The sequence below is a fragment of the Adiantum capillus-veneris genome, chromosome 11 (genome assembly GCF_014529385.1).
Source record: "Adiantum capillus-veneris isolate H3 chromosome 11, ASM1452938v2, whole genome shotgun sequence".
NCBI lineage: Eukaryota > Viridiplantae > Streptophyta > Polypodiopsida > Polypodiales > Pteridaceae > Adiantum > Adiantum capillus-veneris.
Genome location: NC_140941.1, coordinates 154,448,368 through 154,460,493, shown reverse-complemented (window position 1 = coordinate 154,460,493; position 12,126 = coordinate 154,448,368).

The following is a 12,126-nucleotide window of genomic DNA, read 5'->3' as shown; positions in this document are numbered from 1 at the left end:
GTACCACAATTAATGAGACTAAATGTAATTTACTGTTGAACGTTGGATTATTGTCTGCCTCTTCTTTTCCGCTACAACCTGTCTAAGCTTTCTCTCTGCTTTGAGTTTTCTTTGTCTCTGAGATCTCTCTTGGAGCTCTATCTAGCTCCTCTCTGTCTCTCTCTCACATAGCTCTTGCTGAGCTTTTTGTATCGCTCAACCCCCTCTCTCTCTCTCTCTCTCTTTCTCTCTCTAAGCATGGCTCCTCTTGTGTCTGAGCTCGCGCTCATCTCTCTCTCTCTCAGCACTCTTTCTCCCTCTCTCACGAACTCTATCTCTATAGGTTCCTCTTCTACTTGATGATTCTTGAGGTATGTAAATGCTTATTATGCTTTGTTAGTATCTTGCTAATTAGTGCAAGAAGTGCCATGTATTAATTAAAAGTATAGCGTGTAGATATGATTTGTATTGTACTCTTTCTCTCTCTCTCACGAACTCTATCTCTATAGGTTCCTCTTCTACTTGATGATTCTTGAGGTATGTAAACGCTTATTATGCTTTGTTAGTATCTTGCTAATTAGTGCAAGAAGTGCCATGTATTAATTAAAAGTATATCGTGTAGATATGATTTGTATTGTATTTCTTGTAGAGCAATCCTTTGAAAGTATTGCAACAATGGAACACAGTGAAGAATTGTCTATCAGCTCATCGTCATTGAGTAGAGAAGCTCAACTCTCAGCACTCTTTCTCTCTCTCTCACGAACTCTATCTCTATAGGTTCCTCTTCTACTTGATGATTCTTGAGGTATGTAAACGCTTATTATGCTTTGTTAGAATCTTGCTAATTAGTGCAAGAAGTGCCATGTATTAATTAAAAGTATAGCGTGTAGATATGATTTGTATTGTATTTCTTGTAGAGCAATCCTTTGAAAGTATTGCAACAATGGAACACAGTGAAGAATTGTCTATCAGCTCATCGTCATTGAGTAGAGAAGCTCAACTTCAGTGCATAAAATTAATGAGGGCTCAGAAACAAAAGCAACGTAAGGCAACGGTCAATTTTGTGACGGAAAGCAATATGGGGGAGATGGATGAAAGAAAGAAACGAAGGATATGTCAATCTATGGTACAACACTTTGATACATTAACCGTGGGAATGGATGCAAGTGGTAGGAAGGAAATCTTTGACATCCTTGCTTCCTTACTATGTAGAGTAAATCCAAAGAGTTGGAAGCAATTATGCTGAGAAACATCCGCAACACTTTGAAGCATGTGAAGGTCCCAAGATCTTCAGACGAGTTTTTTGTGAAGAAATCAGCAATGATGATGTTGGTGAATGGTGGAAGCAAAGAGCAAAACACTGACATGTGCATACCGCAAGCTGCCAAGCTTATGGGGATCCACAAAAGAAACTTATATTCAGCCAAACATCACTTAATAGTGTCAAGTGAATCCGATGGTTCGTTCCCTGCATCTGCATGTCATAGAGATGATGCACGGAGAACTCACATCACTCAAACTGTTAAAGACATAGTCTTTCAATTTTGGACGGATGAGACGAGGGTGTCCCCCAACAAGAAAGATGTTTGCAGTAAGAGACTAGCTAGATGTTCATATGTAAAGCATCCAATCCACCTTCTTGAGGAGTCTCAGGTAATTGATATATTTTTTTAGCACTTTTTATTGGTGCTACAACTCATATTCCTGCTACAACATTATTTTTATTGGTGCTACAACTCATTACTGCCACAACATTATGTTTCTATACTTCTTTTTATTAGTGCTACAGCTTGTTTTAGTGTTTTGCACCACTTTCTAGTGGTGCTGCAACATTAAAAAGTGGTGAAACACTACTATAATGGTCTCTAATTGTATCTGAACCACTCTAAAATTTGATCAATAGTTCTAAATATTTTTGAAGCACTTTTACTTGTGTTTCCACACCACTTTTTAGTGTGTTTGAACCAATTTTTAATGTTTTGCAGCAGGTTTTAATGTTTAAGAAACAATTTTTACTAGAAATGCACCAACGCTTCACCGTAAACCCTACAAAGTGGTGTTCACCCACTAAAAAGTCTTGTTTACCCAATGCTAACAGACGTGTTTTACAAACTCGTAGGGGTGTTACAGGTGCAAACATTTTTGGTGGTGCAGCTCACTTTTTCCAAGTGATGTAGCAGCTTTTAGTCATGGTGTAACAATTATAGTAGTGCCATAGACTTTTTAATGCTATTGCATGAATGGTACCCACCACCTTATGATGGTAACACAAACCATATTAGTGGAGTTTGAACACATTTTGTTGGTAAACGCTTACAAGTGTTATCACACCACAATGAAGCGGTGCACACAACACTTACACGTATAAAAACCACTTTCACGTGGTGTCTGACCACATTCAAGTGGTGAGAAGCCACTTTCATGTGCTAAGTCACTACATCAGTCCATCACTCCATGCAAGTGGTGAGGCACCACTTTCAAGTAGTAGCTAAAACCTTGTCACTGCAATCAAGCGGAAAGTTCCCGCTTTCAAGTGGCCAGACACCGCATTCAAGTGACAAGAAAACGCGTTAAAGTGGTGACTGCCCACTTTGAACTAGTTTCTCACCACTCTCAAGTGGTCATCAAGTGGTGAGACACCACTTCCATGTGCAAAGTACTACGTTAGTCATCACTCCATCCAAGTGGTGAGACACCACTTTCAAGTGGCCAAACACCGCATTCCAATGGCTTGAATCCGCGTTCTAGTGGTGACTGCCCACTTTGAACTATTTGCTCACCATTCTCAAGTGGACATCAAGTGGTGAGATACCACTTTCAAGTGGTAGCTTAAACCTTGTCACTGCAATCAAGCGGCAAGCTCCCGCTTTCAAGTGGCCAGACACCGCATTCAAGTGACCAGAATCAGCATTCAAGTGGTGACTGCCCACTTTGAAGTAGTTGCTCACTAATTTCAAGTGGTCGTCAAGTGGTGAGACGCCACTTTCATGTGCTAAGTCACTACGTCAGTCATCACTCCATGCAAGTGATGAGGCACCACTCCCAAGTGGCAAGACACCACTTTCAAGTGGTAGCTAAAACCTTGTCACTGCAATCAAGCGGCAAGTTCCCGCTTTCAAGTGGCCAGAAACCGCATTCAAGTGACCACAATCCGCGTTCAAGTGGTGACTGCCCACTTTGAGCTAGTTGCTCACCACTCTCAAGTGGTCATCAAGCACTTTTCACAAGAGCTCCTCCACTTCCAAGTTGTGTTGGACCACTATCTAGTTCTGATGCTGATCTGTCGCCTAGTATTTTGTCCCTCCCAGCTACTTTTTAAGTGCTAGATTTTAATTGGTGACTAGCCACTTTGAACTAGTCGCTCACCACTCTAGAGTGGTCATCAAACACTTTTCACAAGAGCTCCTCCACTTTCAAGTTGTGTTGGACTACTATCTAGTGCTAATGCTGGTCTGTGGCCTACTATTTTGTCCCTCCCAGCTACTTTTTAAGTGCTAGTTCTGAACTTCCCCAGAACTTTCATGTCCTTACTCACCACTTTTTAATCGTTGCCCACCATATTCAAGCAGTGGACACTATTTTTTATTCGTGGTTCATCACCATCAAGTGGTTTGGATTCACTTTTAAGTCGTGCCAAACCACTTTTTAGTTACGCTGAATGCGGTTTCTCACCACTATTAAGTTGTCCTCACACAACCTCTTAATATTCTACCTTTTTGTATGGTTACTAGTTTCTACACTAATTTGTATTTGTGGTGCATTATTTTCACAGGTAAAACAATACTATTAAATGTATCATTACTAGTTTTTAGTGGTGCACACCAGTTTTTAGTGATATAGAATCACTTTTTAATGTTTTGAAACAATTTAACCAGTTTTGATTGCTAAGTTTATTTTTAATATTTGTATACATGTATATTGCAGGTGGAGCTTTATTTAAGATTCAAGACAAAGTATGCAGATATTCAGATTTCGCAACGTTGCTTTGAGTCTATGAAACCGTTCTTTGTCCGAAATTTGAGGGATCGCTACACCTGCTGTTGTATTGTGCATGTACAAATGATTTTCCTTAAAGAGGCAGTAAATCACATGCGGACTTGAAGTTTTGATCTTCATTGTTCTTGCTGCATGTGCAGCTGCCCTATATTCCTTCATCATGATGAAGTTGTCAACCATGGATGCCTTGCATACAAAAATGCAAGTATGAGTACCACTTCACTGTTGGAGTCTATACTTGCACAACATAGTTTCCATAGCTACCAATGCTTAATGGGAACATGCAATGCATGCGGTGTAGGTAATATTCAGATCTATCCAAGAGAAGAAGTTGAGCAGAGTAAGCAAGTATCTGTGAAGTTTTTTGAAAATATAGTGGGTGCTACTGGATTAAACAATGAAGCTAGAAAGAGCACTGTGAAAGACATTGTCCACAAGAAAATGCTGCCTAGAGAACTTTTGCGAGTGTACCAAGACCACTTGAAGAAGTATGTCACTCACAATTTTATATTTAGGTGGCAAGCACAACAGTTCAAGGAATGCATTTCTTTGTTTTCAGATGATGTGGTTGTCTCCGTCGTTGACTTTGCAGAGAACTACTCCTTCAAGGAGCAAAATGAGATCTAGTCAATGCATTGGTACACTAAGCAAGTCACTATCTTTGTCCTGATTACTTATTTTCGCATCGCATCAGGTGCAATAAAGAAGACCATGCACTTTTTTGTCTCAGATGATAAACAACATGACACCTTATTTGTGCAGCATGCTTTTCTCTACATGCTCAATGGTTGAGAGATCAAGGGCTAAGCTTTAAAAAACATTGGGTTTGGTCAGATGGCGCAGCTTCACAATTTAAAGCAAAGCGACTGTTTTACTTTGTTGCTAGAGATTGGAGCCTTACTGGCATGGAAATGAATTAGAATTTTTTTTACTCAGGACATGAAAAGGGGGAACATGATGGGGCTAGGGCTGTCAAAAAAGGGGCTCTAACTCATGAGCAATTGAAGCAAAATAGCGTGCAGTTGACTTGTGCAGTTGAAGTTGTCTCTTTTTTGAGAATGCATCTCAGTACTGGAGCAACTGCTATGTATGACAAGCAAAAGAGGGAGGTCAGTAGGGTGTTCTAGGAGGTCAAGCTAGGCGATGTTCAGCGATCCTATTAATGGGACTGCAAACCATTGAAGAGCTCAAGAGCAATGCACTGTGTGAATGGGTATTCTGAGAACAACACTTGTGCATTGCGATCAAAACAGTTTTCATGCTTTTGTTTTCCTTGCAGGCTTGGCCATTGGAGAAATTGTATGAACAGATCACATGTGGAGACGTGGCAATATCACACTTTGGAGCCACTTACTAATGATTCCAAGTCATACGGAGACTCAGACGATGAGGAGTTCCATGGTGCCACTTATGCAGGTCATTATGACTCCTTAAGCGATGCTCTCATACCTGGAGACAATTTTGCTGTCACTTTTGAAGAGAATAATGAGGAGGCTGTTGACTTCTACATTTTGAAGTGTGTAGTAGCTAAGGGCCTAACAACTAACGAGCAAATTGATGCATGGGGCAACAAGATAGAGAAGCATACTTATATGGTCACGGGCCATTGCTATAAATCCCTACAAGCAAACTTGTATGAGCTGTGGGATAACAAGCCAGTAGTTTTCATATATTCCCACTTGATAAGGGCAATAAAGTTCCCTATGGAGCCTATAGTGCTCGATGGCATAGGAGAAGTGTTCGAACTTTCCAATGAAAACCACGAGGCAATATACAATAGCATGTCCTTTGAATTGTAAATCAAATCTGATTTTATATCATCTAGTGAAATATTGAACAAGATGGAATTGGTGTAAACGTACGATGGAATTGACATGTTTCTTTTTGAGAATGCTTCACCACTCCCCCCTCCCCCCCCCCCAAACATCACCACTAAAAAGTGTTGCAGTTCCAGAAAAACTCAATAAAAATCTACCACTTTTTAGTGGTGCTAAATTGGTTTAGCACCACTAAAAAGTGGTTAAGAATGCTTCACCACTCCCCCCGAACATCACCATTAAATGGTGTTGTAGTTCCAGAAAAATTGTTGCAATAACACAATAAAAATTTAACCACGTATTAGTGGTTTAGCACCACTCAAAAGTGGTTCTAAGACATTCAGAAGTGTAGAGACATGTATAGTGCAGAGACATGTAAAGTGCTAGAACTTTTGCATATTACAAAAAGTATATTACAACAATTATCCAGAAACGTCTACATATCCACCAAGAATGTACAATATATAACGTTTCTTAAATTACAGATGTACAATCTCATTCATCTCCATTTATGACAAAGTGCTCAAAGACTAGACTCGAAAGTTCATCTTTGGGATTGCTGATGGGGTTTGCCTTTTTATACTCCAGGGAATTGGGGGTTAGTGCCCATCTGCACAGCCATGGCAACAGTGTGCACGTGAGCTAATCAGGGTCTTGGTCTTCATCAAGAGGATCAAAGGTGGGTAGACATATACAGTTGTCCCAGCCATTGCGCAGATTTTTATATCTGGAGTCATCTACCAGCAATGTCCGAGAGGAGTCATATTCTGTAAACTTGTTCCAGACATGGTAAAGGGGCTTGAAAGACACAGGTTCACCTGCAAGGTCTCTTGGAGCTCCAGCAATCTCTTCAAAATACGACCACTTCTCACATTGCCAGTTTGAGAAGAGATCCCTAAAGTAATAAGTCCTATGTTCCCATATGTCTGGCCAACATGTACTGAGGATTAGCTCAATGTTAGCAGCAGTACAAGTGCTCCAAATCATTGCATTCGCTATTTGCCTCAAATCCCAAACAAATTGCTCAACATCTCTACGGTAGTAGATCCACAACTTCTCGTCCACTCTTTTTAGTTTAACTCTGTCAGAAGCTGGATGTGGAGGGTGTTTAAGTTGTCCAGTCTTTGGATCACATTTGGTTACATCTCGTTTCACGAATAGTCCATCGAGATCAAGGATGATGAGCTTTTTGATCTTGCAGAAATTCGAAACAAGATATCCCCATCCAGGGCAGTTTGGCAAAATCTCTTCAATTTTGGGGAAAACTGCTGGTGCCTGGTCTTCCTCCACTTTATCTGGTGTTACATCTGCATCCTGCTTAGCTACTATGTCTTCAACCTTCTCATCTGGTTCTTGAACATCTCCAATCCAGCTAAGTTCTGCCATAGACAAGTACCATGCCTTAAAAACCTCAATCAGACTGACATATTAACATTTTCAAAATACACTTGAAAAGTATACCTTCCAGGCTATTGATTTCCATTTCATTAATCTCCTGAACTTCTATGGCAACAGTCCACTTGGCAGGAGATACTGGAGAAAAAATAAGCTCTACTTGAAGATGCTCATGATGACGTCGGAAAGAACAATACGAGTACAATAAATAGATAGTCAATGAACAATATGAGTACAATAAATAGACAATCAATGAGCAATAAACAACTAATGAATGAAAAATAAAGCCGTCGTTTCATTATCATCAAAATGAGGGTACAAAGACAAAATTACAAAGAGGCTACAAATCACAAAAGGTTAATAGGGGCTACAAAAGTTTCTTGCGGGACTTTGGTTTGGGAGGTTTAAGGTTGGGTGCTTGGAGGTTAGTCTTTTTCCGAGCAGATGAAGGCTCCTTGGATTTTTTACCTCCTGGAGTAGGCTCTGGAGGCTCGGATGCAACCTTAGCTTTTTTCTTTGGTGTGGCGCGCTCTTCAGTGTTGCTCCTCTTTTTCTTACGTCCCAAAATCTCTGCACAAACATCTGAAATAAGAAGATCCGAGTCCTCATCAGACAAGTTCACTGTTGTATCCTTTTCAATTGGCTTCTCAGATGATTTTTCAGCATCCTCTACGTCCTTGTTCATACTCATCCATGTTTGCCTCTCCAGGTGCCAGCAACTTCAAAGCATCTTTTAAAGGTTCCTCACATCCATGAAATAGACACTGGCCGGCAGACTTACAGGCATTTACAAAACAAAGTGGGTGATACGGATGTTGACACCGGAGCATGTAGACATCGGTACAACAGTCTGCATGATAGACATCCCACAAGCAACACAATCACCTAACTACACACAGTTATTGTCCGATCCCAAATGAACAGGCAGCCTGATAGGAAGGATAGGCATTCTTGACTTGAACAAATTAATAATCGTTTCCACAAATCGAAGATGCCCTGTCGCCACTTCTACTTCCCATAACAAAGTGTCATGTTGACCCTGTAAAAAAATAGCACTGCGTACTTTATAAAACAGTATAAGTGTTTGTGCATTACTTTCAAGAGTCTTCATCACTTTATGTGGTACCACTTAAGAGTGTTATATAAACACATTTAAGTGGTCTTTTACCATATAAAATGGTCTCTAACCATTTTTTTCTAATTAGAGTTTAACCACTTTTAAGTAATATCAACCACTACTAGGTGAACCAATCAAGCTTACATACCTGTAACTGTGCTGCCTCTTCACCTAGGTTATCGAGATTGTGCACTTCAATATCAAGTCCCATGTCTTTGAGAGCCTCCTTTCTGATTTGAATCAAGGTATCAAGCTTTGCCATTGCTTCCTCGTTTGGTACAAGCCCAGCCTTATGCAACTTGAGTTCCTCCATATCCTTGTTCAGTCTCTCTACGATCTTGGCGGCACCTCGCATCAAACCAACCTGCTCATCTCTCTTTGTCTTTGATAGATCTAAAGCAATTTTTATTGCTTCGAGACATTGCTGCTTCTCTTTTAACTTTTCAGCAGCATTAGCCTTCATGTTAGAAATAGCTGCTACATCACCGTTGACGCAGAAAATGTAGTCGAGGAAACATTTGACATTCCAAATGTTCCCATCGAGCCAAAGGCCCGCTTCTTTAGAAATTCCTCCTTAGCCTGCCCTGAAAATTGATGTCCACCTGAGTATGTCTGCCAGTCAAAGCCTGTGCTAGTACTGTCAGTGTAATTAGGCATATTTTCTACATTAAATTTCCACTCGCTTCCAAGACATGGACCGTTTGTGGACCTCCATTTCTCCAATTTCCTATTTAAAGTTTTTGTTGGCGTAACATTTTGATAACACATTCATCATACACAGCCCATGCAACTAAACCTTCAGAATCTTCAGCGCGCTTGCACTTTTGCCACGTAAATCCATGTGCAAAATGCACGCCTACCTCGTTGTTTGGGGGAGCTCCCTGATATACTTTATGGTATAGCAGGAGACATTCTTCATACATTTCAGGCCTCAACCCCTTTAAATGCATCTTCTCCTTTTGTTGGCGCTTGTAAAGCCATACCCTAAGCCACTCCTCATATGAGAAATCATCATCACATAGGAGCTTCGGATCCTGGCCAACCAAGCATAGCCCATATTCGGTATGAAAATCTTCCTTGGTGAAGCAAAATTTTGTTTGAGTGGGTAAGGCCACTTGTGGTACTGTCCACCTCCCTGTAAAAAAAATATATGAATGCATGTTAGTATGTAATGAGCCATAATTAAACTTGTTTTATCAACAATAAGAAGTGGTTGAAATGATTTCTGCACCATTCTCAGTGGTACTGCAAAATTTTTAAGTGGTGGTATACCACTAAATGGTTCTCAACCACTTAAAACTGGTTAGGTAACACTAAAAAGTCATGCTACACCACTATTTGTTGGTGATACATCACCTTTGGGTGTTTCTTCACCACTTTAAAGTGGTGCTCCACCACATAAAAGTGGGTTGAACAACTGTTCAGTTGTGCTACACCGATGTGAATTGTTGTACACAACTTAAAACTGGTGCTACACTCCTAAAAAGTGGTGCTACACCAATAGAATGTGGTATCTCCTTGTAAAGCTTCATCACTTAAAAGCACATAACCACCACTTTTAGCAAAGATGCAGAACTAAAGATTATTGCACTTTTGTAAAGCATCACTAAAAAGTGGTTCTACAGCACTGAAAGTGGTTGACCATCACGCACCACCACTTAAATGTGATTTGAACCACAAAAAGTGGTGACCACCACTTTATTGGTGTTTACCACTTTATACCAAATAACGTTCAGGTTAAGAAGCACCACTTTTCAGTGGTTCTACACACTTTTAAGATACCGAATAACGTTCTAGTTAAGAAGCACCACTTTATAGTTGTGTTCACCACTTTATAGTGATGTTGACCACTTTATAGTGGTCTTCACCACTAGAAAGTGGTGCTTCTTAAATAGAACGTTATTCGGTACCTTAAAGGTGTGTAGAACCACTGAAAAATGGTACACCAAAGTGATGCTTCACCACAAAATAGTTAGGGTTTTCCATTGAAAAGTGATGCACCCATTATATCGTCAGTTTTTACTAGAGCCTTACCTCTTTTTAGTGTTGCCCAGCACTTTAAAGTGGTCCAGTATCACTTTTAAGAGATGGTGCACCATATCAGCATAACTTTGTAGTGATGCAACCATGGTTTCTGCCCAACTTTAAAGGGTGTTGCAGGTGCACCACTTCAACACAGCCTATCAGTGGTGCTGTACCCATAAAAAGTGGGGTTCACCCACTTGATATTTACTAGTGGTCTGCACACTACTTTTTCCTAATAAAGCAACACTTTAATTGAATCCATGGGGGAAATACCTGCATCTAACCTGCTGAACATTTTTCTTCTTAGGTGTACCCTTGGGGGACTCGGAAGTTCTTTTTGTAGCATGCATGTGCAAAAAATTCAAAAATTTTACAAGACATAAAACCAATTTTAGAAATGCATGCATGATGCATCTAACCTGTTTTGATAGGTGATTCCTGCATAGAGCTCTTTCCCTTCCTAGGTGTACCCTTGTCAGAGTCTGAAGGTCCTTTTGTAGACTGGTTCTTCATCTTGAAAAAATCACAAATGCCACATAGATACAACATCAATAGTTAAATGCATTCATGCTTGAACCTGCATGATGCATTCGTATAAGCATGCACACACAGTTGATAAAATCTGCATTCATGCTTCAAGCTGCATCATGCAATTTTATAAAAAGTATTCACAAGGGTGATCAATCAGATGTGCACAATGCATATACATTTCAGAAATAAATTCTAAACTCACACATGCATCATTAATAGTTACAATCCATGATTATCTTGCCACACATTCTTTTTTTTTGTTTTTTTTGCAATACCCTCCCCAACAGAGGGCAGACCATATCGCCAGGGTTGAACCTGGGTCCTTACGCACCCACCCATTCACTTTAACCACTAGGCCAAGTCCTCTTTGGTTATCTTGCCACACATTCAGAGACAAGCATACATCGCTTCTACATCTGCATGAAGCATGTTAAAACATGGATCAATGCTACCTAGAAATGCTACCTAGGAAAACCAGCCACATTCAAATTCAACCAACATTTGAGATAGAATGCTTCAAGCTACATGATGCCACATACCTGTTGCTGCTGCAGGGGATTTTTACTGAAGTTGATGACCAGCCCAGCAAAAAGTACTCCTCCTGAATTTGCTTGCTGTTGTTGTGATGTTGCTGCTTGTTGCTTCGGCTAACAGAGAAACGCAAAGGAGGGAGGAAAGAGGGAATCAGAAACCTGAATGGCGCGGGTGAGACAGAGAGAGGGGGGAGGAACGAGCGAGACAGAGTGGGAGGGACGAGACTCGAGAGAATATTTGCATTAAGTGCTTGAAAGTACCTCGAGGTGATCATTAACCAGTAAGCGCTTTCACTTAGTACACATCAAATTTTAACCTTTTTTTTTCCATAAATTTTGAATTTAATCCCACTGTTTCAAACGCCTAAACCATCCATTTTCTCAACCCCAAAAACCATATACTATATAGTGGCAAAAGCGATCCACCTATACATGCTTTCACCCTTTCTTATTTACCATTGCCACACTTTAAGGCTCTACCCACCTAGTCATGTAATCTATATCCACTAGAATAACATTAGAGTTTACCATTTTTTGTTCTAGGCAGAGGACCCATAGCGTCAATGCCTCACTTTTCAAAGGGTCCATTTGCAAGCACGATCTGCCTTGGACCATGGACTGGACCATGGACCAATCTTCTATTTCCATTTACCTGACAGATGTAACATCTTTTACACCAATGCTGGACATCCACATGCAATCTTGGCCAAACATACCCCACAAGAAAAATCTT